At 45.9% G+C, this 15,719-nt stretch overlaps 1 protein-coding gene across 1 annotated transcript in view; it reads left to right on the forward strand.

Annotated features, from left to right (window-relative positions):
• Positions 1 to 15,719, forward strand: part of LOC104008504 (repulsive guidance molecule B-like) — a 44,717-nt gene that overhangs the window by 14,251 nt on the left and 14,747 nt on the right. The window lies entirely within an intron of this gene.

Consider the following 15,719-nt stretch of genomic DNA (forward strand, 5'->3'; position numbering starts at 1 on the left):
TAGCTGGGAGACTTGAGTTCAGTCTTTTGTTTTCTTTTCCTTTCTTACAGACTTCCAGTATGAGTTTTGAGTTGGTCATTGGCATCTCTGTACCTGATTTCTCCAACTACAGAAGTAGAGCTCCCCAGTCTTTTGGGGATCTTCTGAGGCTTAATGGCTATTACAGGGGGCTGTAGAGGAAGCAGGTAGGAAGGGTATTGTAGAATGCCTTAAATAGAAGGGGTGGTGGTGTTTGGTGTTTGTTCCCCTCCAAATAAAGCATGCACACAAAAAAGTCTTTGCCTTTCATCACTATGACAGGTGTTCTGGATATCACTAGCACAGTTGTCCCTGAGTAGCAAATAAGGCAGAGGTGCTTGTACTTCCCTATGGAAAACTTTCCTTCTTGTTTGCAGTAATTGAAAACAGACAGGGAACTTTTCTTATCTGGGTTGCTTGAGAGTGAAAGGGAGGGCAGAGAAGGAAAAACAAACAGGCGGTGGAAACCCCAGAGCTTTTACTGTAGTGGGTTTACTGGTCATAAAGTTTTGAACCTGGGAATAGGTTGTATTAGCAGTGTAGTGAAACATTGGGCAAGTGCTCTTTTTCCCCAGAGTCAAAACACTTAGATATCTCTTTTGCAGTCTGATTTCTATTTTTTGTAGGAGGAGATCACTGGACTGAACAGCCTGTATTTACTTTCCTTTAAATAATTATTATAACACTTGTTTTCCAGTTATCATTCAGCTACTTAAAAGCAGGAGCATCAGAACACTGACCATGTGTGATTTAATTTTTTCATTTTTATAGACTTCCTGCCCAAGGTAAAAATGAACTTGGCTTTGTTTCTCAGAAGAGATATGTTACTGCTTTGTTGAAGGACTTCAGTCAAAAGCTGCTTTGTCCATGAGGTGGAGCTGATAACATCTTATCTTATAATGCAATGGGTTTTTTCCTATTATTGAAGAGTGGGGAGGAGAAAGAAGCAGTTTGGCCTGCGCGAGTTAGTGCTGTGCTTGGGCATACAGTTGGGCATAAACTGGTCAAATGGTTCAGCAGGTAGCTGTGGACAGCTTGAAAATGTAGATGCTGAAGCACTTTCTGTGGATTTGGGATATTTCTAAAAGGCAGAGGCTTGCCTGTGCCTTTAAGACAATGGCTCTGTTCTCATATCAAAAGCCACCTGCCTGTGCCTAAACTAGATGACTTATGATTGACTCTCCAGATAAGTAGTTGTTGAATCTCCCCTGTGAGCTGTATTCAATCTGGAGCTAGGGCAGACTGAAACCTCTTGGGGATAAATATGCCAGGTTTTGCCTTAGGATCTCTTCAGTGTATTTCAACTTTAAAATCTACCTCCGGTGTGTTTTATCTATTATATATCTGTATTTTCCTGATTGCTTGTCTTCATAAAAGTCAAGGGTGGGAGAAATACACTTATTTCATAACTCAGAGTGGTTGGGAGCCAACTGGTACTTCAGTCTTAATTGAAAGTTCTTAATTACCTTTTGATCATAACCAACTGATGGTTAGTTCATAGCGTGATGAAAACAAGTAGGCTTTTTGTTTGTTTGTTTTAAAATGGATGATCTAGAAGTTCTGGAGAAAGGCATGTTGGCACCATCCTGGCTGGAAGACAGGTTGTGAATGTAACTTTAAGGTCAGCTCCTTGGGCAGAGGCTGTAGCAGAAGATACTTCCTGTTGGAAGCTGTATTTTTCCCTTCTAATAAAATTCCTGTGTACTGGGCAGAAGATGCAAATAAGCTCTCTTTGGTCTTGTGTTTGGTTTTGGAGCTTGGACTTGTCTAAAATTAAGGTCTGTGTTTCTCTGATGTGACCTCAGCTCTGTGCTTGTGCCTTCAGCATTTTCACAGTTCTCTCCTCCATAAGGAAAGCTCATTTAATTCTGTCATGAACGTGTTTAGTATGTGTGAAGCTATGCTAGATTACACTGATGTGCCTTGTTGTTCCAGACAATCTCGTAAGAACAACAGGACATGCAGCAAGACTACCAATATCTTACTGGGCACAGGCAATGTACTGATTCTGATGATTTGCCAACAATTGGTGTAAAGATAAGCAATCCTGTTTCCTGGTGTTCAGGACAGCCTGACCTTACTAGGGGTTGTTTTGTAGGACAAGCTATGGAAGTTTATCAGGCACTAAACAGTTTTTCTGTCTCTGGAGCTGCTGGAGAACTGTTGCAGAAGTTTGTGTCTTGAATACCTTAATTTGGGGGGTGGAAAGGAGGCAGGAGCATGCACACATACTCAGTGGTATCTATCTGACTGTCTTTAAAGCTTCTGGGGGTTTCTTGGGGACAGAAAGAAGGAGAATAAAATTATAAATAAATGTGGCAGTGTTTTTCTCAGATGTGGAGATTAGAGTTTAATGTTGTGTGCTTAAACAGTCTTTACCTGCCTGTTACCATATATGCTTTACAAACTCACTACAGGGGAGAAGAGCCCTTCTCCTTGCACTGTCCACCTGGAAAAAAAAAGGAGGTGGAGTATTTTAAGCTACTGTTCCTATTGATTAAAGGACACTTAACTATTATGAAGTTCTGAGTAGTTTTGAAAATAATCAATAATAGATGTTAGATGTTTCTGGAGTTACTTATAAACAGTGACCTTCTTGCTTAACCACATCTGAGAAGTACTTTCCTGAGTGATCTTGAGTTTCTCTTTGGAAATCTTCTAATGCTGAACTCATTCTTTTTTTTTTTTTTTTTTTTTTCTCTCCAGATTGATTTCCTCTTTTATTTCTCTGTGCATGGAATTTACATACCTTTCCTTCCCATTTTCTTCTCTGACATGAGATGGTAACTTGTCATGGTGTAATCCGAACAGTAATGGAGTCTGACAATGCATTATAAACAAAAAAACCCAACTTCGAGGCAGAAGGAAAGATGTGCAACGATGTACCCATATGGCAACTCACCCAATCACCAATAGCAAGCACAGGATCATAAGCGATGCCATAGCTCCGGTGGACTGCCAGGGACACTTGGTCATCTGACCGCAACAGCCAATCATGCAAATGCCTTTTGAATCTGTGTAAGAGTCGTGCCACCCCTTGGCTCCACCAATGGCAGTGTGATTTGAGAGACTCATACCTTACATGGATAACGTGGGCAGCATCCTGCCTACGCTGCTGATGTTGGTCAGGGGGCAGAGTGTTAGCACTCTGTCTACGCTGCCGATGCTGGTCAAGGACAGGGTGTTGGCAGTCTGTCTACGCTGACGATGTCAGTCAAGGGCCAGGGTGTTAGGAGGCAGGGTGTCAGTTATAGGCTAGGGTGTTATTTGGCAGGTTGTTAGCTATATAATAAGCTATTATATTTGGTTGATATTCTGACACCTGCAGAGTATAAGTTATATAGTCAGAAGTTGAAAACTGGTGCATTACGAGATGGGTACTGTAGAATCGCCTCTATCAAGTATCAGTTGTGCTGGCATTTGGGAGGTGATTACTACAGCGTCTTCCCAATCGCTATGAGAGAGGTTGAGAAGAATTAGAATTCGGGGTTAAGCATTGGCTTATATCTAGTGGCCCCCGACCTGGGTTGGGGAGTGGCTTGACCATAACTGGGAAAATGCTTTACAACACAATCTACAACCTCATGATGCAAAACAAAGCATAAACAATGATAATAATTACAAAAGGTACAGCCAAAATCTTTTGTCAGCTACCCTGAGATCTGGGAACCAAGAGGTAAGTCATGACTACAATTTGCCAATTCCCCAATTGGTATTTTTGGTTGCCACCTGATGCAAGGGCTTTAGTTGTTCCCAGGTTTTCTTAAGGTCGATCTCAATGCGTAGATCTTGGTTGACATAGACACAGCAGGTAGTATTTACTAATGCGCAAACGCCACCTTGTGTGGCCAGTAAGTAGTTTAAGGCTAGACAGTTTTGTACGATATCTGGTGAATCAACAAGTGGTTATAGGACTGGTGCCACAGCCAGGGGTTCAGCTACTTAGGCCATGGGACTCGCTTTGAGAAACCTGGTCTACTGGGGACTGATGGGGTCCATCTGTCAGAGAAGGGGAAGAGTGTCTTGAGTCATAGGCTTGCCAAGCTGGTGAAGAGGGCTTTAAACTAAAGTTGCCAGGGGAGGGGAACCTCAATCCATCCCACTTCTACCAGTTGGATGCCAGGGCCAGCAACAGATGCCCAGAGCCTGGAGAAGGATCACAGGTCAGCAGGAGAGCACCTGAAGAGCAGCACAAAGGAATTCCAACCAGTAAGTCAGCTTCATTGGGGGCCCAACTTAAATGCCTCTATGCAAATGCACGCAGCATGGGGAATAAACAAGAGGAGTTAGAGACGTGTGCATGCCTGCAGGGCTATGATCTTATTGGCATCACGGAGATGAGGTGGGATGGCTCTTATGACCGGTGTGTTGGAATGGAAGGATACAGGCTCTTTAGGAAGGACAGGCAGGGGAGATGAGGAGGGGGTGTCACCCTCTATGTCAATGACCAGCTGGAGTGCATGGAGCTCTGCCTGGGGATGGATGAGGAGCTGACCAAGAGCTTATGGGTCAGGATTAAAGAGAGGGTAGGGACAGGTGACATTATAGTGAGGGTCTGCTACAGGCCACCCGACCAGGAAGACTGAGTGGATGAGGTCCTCTCTACACAGATAGGAGCAGCCTCATGTTCACAAGCCCTGGTCCTCATGGGGGACTTCAACCACCCCGACATCTGTTGGAGGGACAACACAGCAGGGCATAAGCAATCCAGGAGGTTCCTGGAATGCATTGATGATAACTTCCTTCTCTAAGAGCCAACAAGGAGAGGTGCTATGCCGGACCTTGTTCTCACCAACAAGGAGGGGCTGGTGGGGAATGTGAAGCTCAAGGGCAGCCTTGGCTGCAGTGACCATGAAATGGTGGAGTTCAAGATCCTTAGGGCACTGAGGAGGGTGCACAGCAAGCTCGCTACCCTGGACTTCAGGAGAGCAGACTTTCACCTCTTCAGGGATCTGCTCGGTAGAGTACCATGGGATAAAGTCCTGGAGGGAAGAGGGGCCCAAGAAAGCTGGTTAATATTCAAGGATCCCCTCCTCCAAGCTCAGGAGTGATGCATCCCAACAAAGAGGAAGTCAGGCAAAAACGCCAGGAGGCCTGCATGGATGAACAAGGAGCTCCTGGACAAACTCAAACTCAAAAAGGAAGCCTACAGAGGGTGGAAGCAAGGACAGGTAGCCTGGGAGGAATACAGAGAAATTGTCTGAGCAGCCAAGGATCAGGTTAGGAAAGCTAAAGCCCTGATAGAATTAAATCTGGCCAGGGATGTCAAAGGCAACAAGAAAAGCTTCTATAGGTACATTGGTGATAAAAGGAAGACTAGGGAAAATGTGGTCCCTCTCCAGAAGGAAACGGGAGACCTGGTTACCTGGGATATGGAGAAGGCTGAAGTACTCAACAACTTTTTTGCCTCAGTCTTCACCTGCAAGTGCTCTAGCCATACCACCCAAGTTGCAGAATCCAAAGGCAGGGACTGGGAGAATGAAGAACCGCCCACCGTAGGAGAAGATCAGGTTCAAGACCATCTAAGGAACCTGAAGGTGCACAAGTCCATGGGACCTGATGAGATGCATTCGCGGGTCCCGAGGGAACTGGCAGATGAAGTTGCTAAGCCACTATCCATCATATTTGAGAAGTCGTGGTGGTCTGATGAAGTTCCCAGTGACTGGAAAAGGGGAAACATAACTCCCATTTTTAAAAAGGGGAAAAAAGGGAGACCCAGGGAACCACAGGCCGGTCAGCCTCACCTCTGTGCCTGGCAAGATCATGGAGCAGATCCTCCTGGAAACTATGCTAAGGCACGTGGAAGATAAGGAGGTGATTGGTGACAGCCAACATGGCTTCACTAAGGGCAAATCATGCCTGACAAATTTGGTGGCCTTCTATGATGGGGTTACAGCATTGGTGGATAAGGGAAGAGCAACAGATGTCATCTACCTGGACTTGTGCAAAGCATTTGACACTGTCCTGCATGACATCCTTGTCTCCAAATTGGAGAGACGTGGATTCGACGGATGGGCCACTCGGTGGATAAGGAATTGGCTGGATGGTTGCACTCAAAGATTTGTAGTCAACAGCTCGATGTCCAAGTGGAGATCAGTGATGAGTGGAATTCCTCAGGGGTCGGTATTGGGACCGGCGCTGTTTAACATCTTTCTTGGGGACATGGACAGTGGGATTGAGTGCACCCTCAGCAAGTTTGCGGATGACACCAAGCTTAGTGGTGCAGCTGACACGCCTGAGGGATGGGATGCCATCCAGAGGGACCTAGACAAGCTGGAGAAATGGGCCTGTGTGAACTTCATGAGGTTCAACAAGGCCAAGTGCAAGGTCCTGCACATGGGTTGGGGCAATCCCAAGCACAAATACAGGCTGGGTGGAGAATGGATAGAGAGCAGCCCTGAGGAGAAGGACTTTGGGGGTGTTGGTTGATGAGAAGCTCAACATGACCTGACAATGTGCTCTCACAGCCCAGAAAGCCAACCGTATCTTGGGCCGCATCAAAAGAAGCATGGCTAGCAGGTCGAGGGAGGTAATTCTGCCCCTCTACTGTGCTCTGGTGAGACCCCACCTGGAGTACTGCATCCAGCTCTGGGGTCCCCAACACAAGAAGGACTTGGACCTGTTGGAGCAGGTCCAGAGGAGGGCCACAAAAACGATCAGAGGGCTGGAGCACCTCTCCTATGAGGACAGGCTGAGAGAGCTGGGGTTGTTCAGCCTGGAGAAGAGAAGGCTCCAGGGAGACCTTATAGCAGCCTTCCAGTACAAGAAAGCTGGAGAGGGACTTTTTACAAGGGCACATAGTGATAGGACAAGGGGTAATGGCTACAAACTGAAAGAGGGTAGATTTAGATTAGGTAGAAGGAAGAAGTTCTTCACTATGAGGGTGGTGAGGCACTGGAACAGGTTGCCCAGAGAAGTTGTGGGTGCCCCCTCCCTGGAAGTGTTCAAGGCCAGGTTGGCTGGGGCTTTGAGCATCCTGGTCTAGTGGAAGGTGTCCCTGCCCATGGCAGAGGGGTTGGAACCAGATGATCTTTAAGGTCCCTTCCAACCTAAACCATTCTATGATAGTCTGTGATACTTGAGCAACTTCTTGTTGCAGCGCTTGGATGGCATCAGTTGTTGCATTTTCTATATTTTCCAGCATAGCAGAGAGATTGACGATCACTTTCTCCAGCTCGGAGACCCCTAGCCAAGGAAGGAGGATCCAGACAAACTGGTGAAATCCGGATCCTTGTTTTACAAAAGAGTTAATACCACGCCAATGTCGCAGGGCGTTAGGGTAATTGCAGACATGGGTCGCGAAGAGGCTTTCTGCAACATGCATCCCAGGCACTATTCATCCGGGTGTGCAGGTCCCCTCTCACTTCCATGGGAGGGTTTTCACGGCATAGTTGCCACACAGCCAGTATAGGCTGGGGGCACCTATTGTGCTAAGGGTACGGCAGCGAGTGGTGTCTTTCAGGCAATTGTCGGTATTGACATGGTAAGTTTGCATAGTGTGGGATGAACCCCACCGCATGGTTTGTAGTTGATCAGAGGACAGATCATAGCCCATAAAGTTCTGGAGGACATAGAATTCTGATCTGTTTTTCACCAAGGTGGCAGTGAGTAGATGGTGGTTGAGAGATTAGCCTGAATGGAGTAATATCTGACAAAAGTTTTAGGTGCATGGCCCCATAATTCCACCAATACCAGCATTCCCACCACGGGAAACCCTTGGTGCCCAGATGCAGGATGTTGTGTACAAATCCCACAATCGGTTCCCTTTCTGGCATTTACTAGCGCCTGAGATGTGCGAAGTAACAAGTTAGAATCCCAACCAGCAAGGCCCTGGTGGACTGTCCCAAAGAACAGCATCCAGAGCACATTCAAAATTGGGGCTTGCATGGAACAACCAACAGTAGTACAAGTAAAACGACTACAATAAAGAGCAATATAGCAGGAGGATTTTTCCAGATTGTTGTGGTTGAGAGAAAGACAGTTTAATAGGTAAAACAAAAGCTGTGCACGCAAGCCAAGCAAAACAAGGAATTCATTCATTACTTCTCATCGGCAGGCATGTGTTCAGCCATTTCCAGGAAAGCAGGGCTTCATCATGCATAATGGTTACTTGGGAAGACAAATGCCGTAACTCAATGTACCCCTTCCCCTTCTTCCTTCCCCTAGCTTCTTGGGCTGTGCCCCCCCCCCCCCCCCCAGCTCCTGCAGCCTGCTCCTGCTCACTGGCAGGGCAGCATGAGAAACAAAAAAGGCCTTAACACTGTGCAAGTACTGTTCATCAGTACTGTTTGGTCACAAATCTAACACACAGCACCATAGGAGCTGCTATGAAGAAAATTAACTCTATAACAGCCAAAACCAGTACACAGATCAGTCCATCTATCTAGGGTGGTCCAGTAGTTGGGCTCAGTTAGCCGCTCTGGGCTCGTCATGGACGTTATCACTTCTTGAGATTCAAAATTGCTTCTAGGACAGCCCGAAGGGGTGGTCTGTGGATCCAACATTGAGACTTGGGCTCTGGTGTCCACAACAAAGGTGACTGAGCCCTGGTCATTCATGACAACTTCTAATCTGGACATAGGGTAAGCAAAAGGGTCTGCTGGGAAACAGAGCTAGGAGGTAGATCTCCATCCAGTGGTGGACACCCACCCATCGGTTCTCTGGCAGCACCTTAGAGAGAGGAAGGAGGAGGGGCTGAAGGGGTTAACACTGGGGTGTTGGAAGGCACTGCAAGGTGGGGGGACAATGGGACAGGGTGGACAACTAGAACAGGGGACCTGCTGATGGCCATTCAAAAGCTGTAACAAGACATTGTTTGGCAAATTATCAATTTGTTGGTGTCGTGGTTTAGCCCTGGTTGGCAACCAAGCACCACACAGCTGCTTGATCACCCTCCCCCTCCCCGTGGGATGGGGGAGAGAGTTGGAAGAGCAAAAGTAAGAGAACTCATGGGTTGAGATAAGAACAGTTTAATAATTGAAATAAAATAATAATAATAATAATAATAAATTGTTATGAAAAGGAAAACAACAAGAGAGAGAGAAACAAAAGCCAGGAAAAATAAGTGATGCAACCGCTCACTACTTGCTGACCGATGCCCAGCCGGTCCCCAAGCAGCGATCGCTGCCCCCCAGCCAACTCCCCCCAGTTTATATACTGAGCATGATGTCATATGGTATGGAATAGCCCTTTGGCCAGTCTGGGTCAGCTGTCCTGGCTATGCTCCCTCCCAGCTTCTTGTGCACCTGGCAAAGCATGGGAAGCTGAAAAGTCCTTGACTAGTGTAAACTCTGCTCAGCAAGAACCAAAACATCAGTGTGTTATCAACATTCTTCTCATGCTAAATCCAAAACACAGCACTATACCAGCTACTAGGAAGAAAATTAACTCTATCCCAGCTGAAACCAGGACAGTTGGGGTGTGTGGGTGTAAACCACCTTTCCAGCAGGAGCTGCCAGAGGTAGCCCCTCTTTGTCTGGCTGGTGGAGGTGCCCTGTCCTGTGCCCTGGCGAGGATTCCTCAGAATCTGACCACCAGGTACAGGAGCCATTGCCACAGCACCTGCCCCTACAGCTGGGATGTACAGAGCCCCAGCGTCCTGCAGTCCCCCTCACTGAGGTGAGTTGGAGCTGCCTCAGTGTGCCCAGATCCTCCCGAGCCACTCTACCCAGCCTTCACCTGGCTTTTTTACGAAACTGGTCGCCCAGGGAGCAGAACTGTTCCCCAGTATAGGCTTGCATCTGCTAGTGCTCGAGGCAGGTAGTGGAGGGGCAGGGGTGTCTTCTGTAGGGTTGCGAAGGGGGTCAGGGTCTAGGACCAAAAATGTCCCTGTTCCAATTACTATCCTTATCATCATCATCCTGGTAGATAGCAGCCCTAACTTGGGCTGTTGTACTGGGATGGTTGCTCTGGGCCTCGAGGGCCCACTGGGCCAAGGGGGCTAGCTTATGCCCGTCCCTATCGGCCCCTTGCTTAGCTGCTTCTGCCTGTTTGAGGACACCATGCAGCCTGGTAATTTCAGCCCAGGCAGTGTTGAGGACACAATTCAGGAGGCTGATTAAGACACCTTTGCCCTTTCCCTGTTAGCAACCACTGGCTTTACACCACTGTTCAAATTCATCACAAATAGCATGGGGATCTGCCCAATTATCTTGGACCCAATCCTCCCATTGCAGGGAGCTCCAAACTTGCTTCTTTCCTAAAGCCTCCAGTAGTTATTGGAAAGACTCCATCCTGTCTGTGATGCCAGTAATGTAGTCTGAACAGTAATGGAGTCTGACAAGACATTATAAAACAAAGCTTTATTGAGGCAGTAGGAAAGATGCACAATGATGCGCACATACTGTGACTCACCAAATCCCCGATAGCAAGCACAGGATCATAAGCGATGCCATAGCTCTGGTGGACTGCCAGGTACACTTGGTGTCCGGGTCATCTGGCTGCAACAGCCAATCGTGTAAATGCCTTTTGAATGTGTGTAAGAGTCGTGCTGCCCCTTGGCTTCGCCAATGGCAGTGTGATTTGAGAGAATCATACCTTACATGGATAACGTGGGTGGCATCCTGCCTACGCTGCTGATGTTGGTTGGGGGCAGGGTGTCAAGAGGCAGGGTGTCGCAGGGTGTCACATGGTGAAATGTCCTGTGGTGCTTCTGTAGGTGATCAGCAGGCTGATGAGGGATTACGGTATGTAGTTTTGTAACACCCCCAGCAGTTCTTGCTTCCAAGAACTTGGCACCAGCAGCATCACTGAAGCAGTCTCCTCTAAATCCCCCTACATTGGACTTTGAACTTTCCTATATTTATGGGCTCTAAAAGCTTTTGGACAGGGTTGTGAGACCCCTTTAGAGATTTCATGTATGCTGAAGGGGAAATTTAAATTTTAACTGCTCAGCACTGGTAATTTGTGACCAAGGAATGATCTGTCATGGAGGGCAGGAAGGCCCAACTGCAGAAGGGGTTAAATGGGTTGGAAGCAGGAATGCCAGAGACAGAAGGACTCCCTGTAAGGGAGTGGAGTTTCCCTTGGTGATAAGATAAGAAATACCTGCAACATTGTCTGGTAGCAGTCCTAGAATGTAAGCGCTCAGGGGCCACCTTTGGGCAGCAGAACTGGTGCTGGGGGATGGGGCTGAGGTGCCCCATGCTGATGCTCACCAGATTGGTGCTGGTGCAAGTGTATATAATGAATCTGCTCGTGACACATCTTTGCAGACTCCTTGTAGAACTGCTTATGGCGATAGGACTCTGTCCAATGCGTTGCTCATTAAGTTTTTATATTTAAGCACAAATGTGTGTTTAATTTACCCCAAGGGGTAAAATAAAAATTCCCCAATAATGCTATGCAGCTGTCTACCTATGAACTGCCTCCCACAGATCATTTAAGACATTCACAGGTCTCCCAGGGATATTTGAAGACCACTGGTCTAATATCATAAAACCTCTTGTTGAACCATCTTCCCACCTATTCTTCAGTGTTAAATGAAATCATTAGTAAATCACCGGGGCTGTGTTTCTCCTTAAACATAATCATTCCTTATCTTTTCCTGTAGACTGGAATGGTACATAATGAAAGGATTTGAATGCTTTCTCATGATGCCCAGCATGAGAGGCATGTGGTTTAAACTGCAGACCTATTCTGAAGATGAATAGCAAAGTTTCTTCTGCTGCATCAGATTGCCATCTCAGCAGTCTGCCTGTCCCACTGTGCTTTGCACATACAGATGTATTACATAAGCCCGCTGTGGGATCTCATCTGCTTCTGTGCTGTTCTCTGTTAGCAAAAGAAATGCTCAATAGCAAAATTTTATGTCATAAGAAACATTGTAAAGGCTCTGTTTCAGTGTGCATGTTCTACTGGTTGAGTGTACAGTTGTTAAATGCTTGAATAACCTCCTTGTTATAATCAATGTTCCTTGCCTCTCTAACTAGCTTTTCTTGTTATGTACCTGGATGCTGACTGTAACCTTTCCAAGACAGGTGCTGTGGCCATATGTGTTGGGAGTAGTAATTGGGGAGGAAGGGGTGGGTCTGAATTTTAGTAGCACCTTGAGTCCTCAGTGGTGTTGAGGTAGGTTCTGCATGAATGCATGCTCCTTGCCTGAAAGTACAACCTAGTTAAGACAAACGTATGCAGAGGGAGATGGACCTGGGGCTATTCCACTAAAATTGTGAGTGAAACTGGGCAAGATCAAAATCTTTCCAAACATAATAGAAACCTTCTTTCTTTTGATGTGTTTTCTTCTTAAGTAAAAAGAAAACAAAGCAAAAAAACAACCCCCCACCCACCCCCCAAAAAAACCCCACAACCAAAAACCACACAACAGAACTAATATTTTTCCAGATTCACTGTCCAGTAAGTAGCGTCACCTTCTTGCATGTGATACTGTCATGTTTGTGTTTTCTAGCATCTGTATGAAGTCTAGCCTAATTCTAGGCAGGTTTTGCCTGAACTCTCTCCTCGGGAATTTTGCCTGCAGTAGGTATAAAAGACTTGGGCATCTGAAGTTGCATTTCTAGATATGGGAGTTGAATTTGTGTCTTATTCTTATGGCTGGGCTAGACTGGGCAAGGAAAGAAATATTTTAAAATGAATAAGCAGAGCCAGAGTAGCTTGGGCAGAAGAAAAAGAAATGTTTAACAATGGTGTTGATGTTTTAGATAGCAGTACTGTCTATCAATAATAGATGGAGTGGTACAGTGCAAATGTGCCAAACTTATATTGCTTACTTGCTCAAACTAATCCATGAGGAAAGTTGCTATTTCAGACTTTTAGAAAGTCACCAAGGACATGCAATATATGTGTGGATTTATGTGCTGAAAACAGGATTTATTTCTGTAGCTCTGAACTGTTTTTTCTTTCTTCTGCTCTTTCCCCTGCTTGCTCCCTCTTTCCCTAGTGGAGTTCCATGAAGGGGGGGAAATGGAAACAGAAGCAGGGGCCAATTAAATGTTGGGATGTGATCTTGATCACAAGACTCTATAAGAAAACAACTGTATGCACAACCTTGTAATAATTCAAAGCAGATGAAGACTTTAATAGTCTGTGTGTATGTTGCACGTAATTGAGAAAACCCTCCAAACAAAAGACTAAAAGTCTAGTTTAGAGAGCCGACATTGCTTTATTCTGCGCAGGGTGCTCGGTGGTAATTCCACGTATCAAGCACACCTCTCTACAAAACTACAGCATATTTATCGGGCTACATGATTAGTATAAACCCACCTAAATTTACACTTATTGGTTAGTGATTAACATTTCATACACTATTGGTTTACTGTATTTAAATTAGCCTCGCTTGCTATGAAAATTAGCACGCATGCTCCCTTCAGGTGGGGGGGCAAGTCTTTTTGGTCCTGAATTGAGTCGGTGGTTGCGATCTCCCCTCGCCACATTTACCTTTCATGCAGTTTCTGCAGTTTTATCAGACTTCATGTTTCACTGGCCACTGTCCAGTCTTTGGTGCCAAGATGTTCCCTTTTATCGGCTTGTTAGCTCTTCTTCAAGGTTAGAGCCGTTAGTTTTCCACAGTTCATTATTTAAACAAATACTTCCATATCTCTTAGCTCCCTCTCAAATTCCTTTCCCAAGGCACAGGTGATTAGTAGTTTTGCTAATTGGAAAATTCTTGTTTCTGCAGGGCATAATTTCCCCCCTTTGGAAGTTTCAAATATCATTATTTGATACTTCCATATTCCTGGAGTGTCATTATTCTTCTTGCAAACAAAGTTCATATTATTGCCTGTTTTAAACATCTAATTATCATCAAAACTGTAACGATGATCATGATTATAATTATAAAGCTTTGTACCAGACTTGCCAACCATCCCGTTAAAGACCATCCTCCCAGATGCTGTAAAATTTTATTTATTCAATTAGTTTCCGCGGATTCCCGTAATTCCCTACTACTCTTTGCCACATTCCTCATTTTGTCAATTTGAGTCTGTAAATCTTCAATTACATTAGGGATATGTACACAACAATGTTCTGAATCCAGTTTAAGATATAGTCTGTGTTCTCGAGCTAACAGTAAATCTAAAGCTAATCTATTTTGCATCGCTGTTTCCGAGTTGGCTTGTACTTGCTTATTCACTGCCAATAACCCTTGCTCCGTAGCGTTCGCTAAGTTTTCAACTTGCCACCTTAGATTGGTTAACATCATACGATTCCCGTAGGCCATTGTACCTGGGGCAAAGAACGCCTGGAAACCCCACAGAATCATAGAATGCTTTGGGATGGAAGGGACCTTTAAAGGTCATCTAGTCCAACTCCCCTGTAATGGGCAGGGACATCTTCAACTAGATCAGGTTGCTCAGAGCCCCATCTAGCCTGGCCATGGCTCAGCCATGCCGGCCTCTTCCCTTCCTTGCCCGATTTCCTGCACCTGGGGATCGAGAGCTCTTGTGCCTCATGGAAAGCATCCTTAAAGACCTGCCAGCTCTGTTCTGCTCCCTTGTCCCTGAGGGCCATTTCCCAGGGGGTCCTGTTGATTAACTCCTTGAAGAGCTGGAAGTTTGCTTTCCTAAAATTCAGGGTCCTGACTTTACTCTTCACCTGACCCTTATCTCTCCGGACTGTGAACTCTACCAGTGTGTGATCGCTGCAGCCGAGGCTGCCTCCAATCCTGACATCACCAATGAGCTCACTTGCATTGGTGACCACCAGGTCCAGTACTGCATCCCCTCTGGTAGGGCTATCTATTACCTGGCTTAAGAAGTTGTCCTCCATGCACTCCAGGAGCCTCCTAGATTGCCTACCGCCTGCCGTGTTACTTTCCCAGCAGATGTCGGGGTGGTTGAAATCCCCCAGCAGGACGAGAGCCTGAGAACGCGAAGCTTCCTGTAGTTGGAGAAAAAAGGCTTCATCAATAGGCTCCCCTTGATCAGGCGGCCTGTAGTAGACCCCAACCACGAGGTTCCCTTTGTTGCCTTGGTCTCTAATTCTTACCCATAAGCTTTCAACCTGCTCATGGCTATTCTTCAGGGACAGCTCTTCACATTCTATCCGTTTCTTGACGTAGAGGGCAACGCCTCCGCCCCTCCTACCTCGCCTGTCCCTTCTGAACAGCCTGTAGCCTTCGATAGCTGCACTCCAGTCATGGGATTCATCCCACCAAGTTTCAGTAATGGCAACTAGGTCATCCTGCTCTGGTTGTGGTTCTCGGCTGCCATGGTTCATCTATTTCCCTCTTTGTCTTTCCCCACCATCTGGCACTTAAAGGACTATTCCTCCATAAAGGACATAAGGTAGGTGCCCCTACAGTGATTTGGTGATATGGTATATTCACTGGTAATGGGTTAGTTCACGTTCCATCACTTAAGACCCATACACTGTATCCTGGTGCGGGTAAAGTAGCTGTACGGCATGGGACTTTTCCTGAAAATCCCACATTACATCTTAAATTTCTACATGCGCAGCCAATAGCAACCGCATCATATACTCCCAGTACATCCTGTAACACACCTAAATTAGTACAGTTATATACCCAAGAGAAATTCCATTCAGAGGTAAAATTTCCTGGTTTAGGGTGAGTAATTTCAAATGCATTCCAATTAATCACTACCACTTTTCCAGTCTTTTGATATATTTTATATATATATACACACACACACATATAGATATAAATTCCCTAGTCTATAGGCTATCCCTCTAAAATGTTTGTTGAGTTGATTTAGTCCATGACTTTGGGCTTCATCTGTCATAAC

This window comes from Nipponia nippon, unplaced genomic scaffold (genome assembly GCF_047370975.1).
Source record: "Nipponia nippon isolate SJK-2023a ecotype South Korea unplaced genomic scaffold, ASM4737097v1 scaffold_33, whole genome shotgun sequence".
In the NCBI taxonomy this organism is placed as follows: Eukaryota; Metazoa; Chordata; class Aves; order Pelecaniformes; family Threskiornithidae; genus Nipponia; species Nipponia nippon.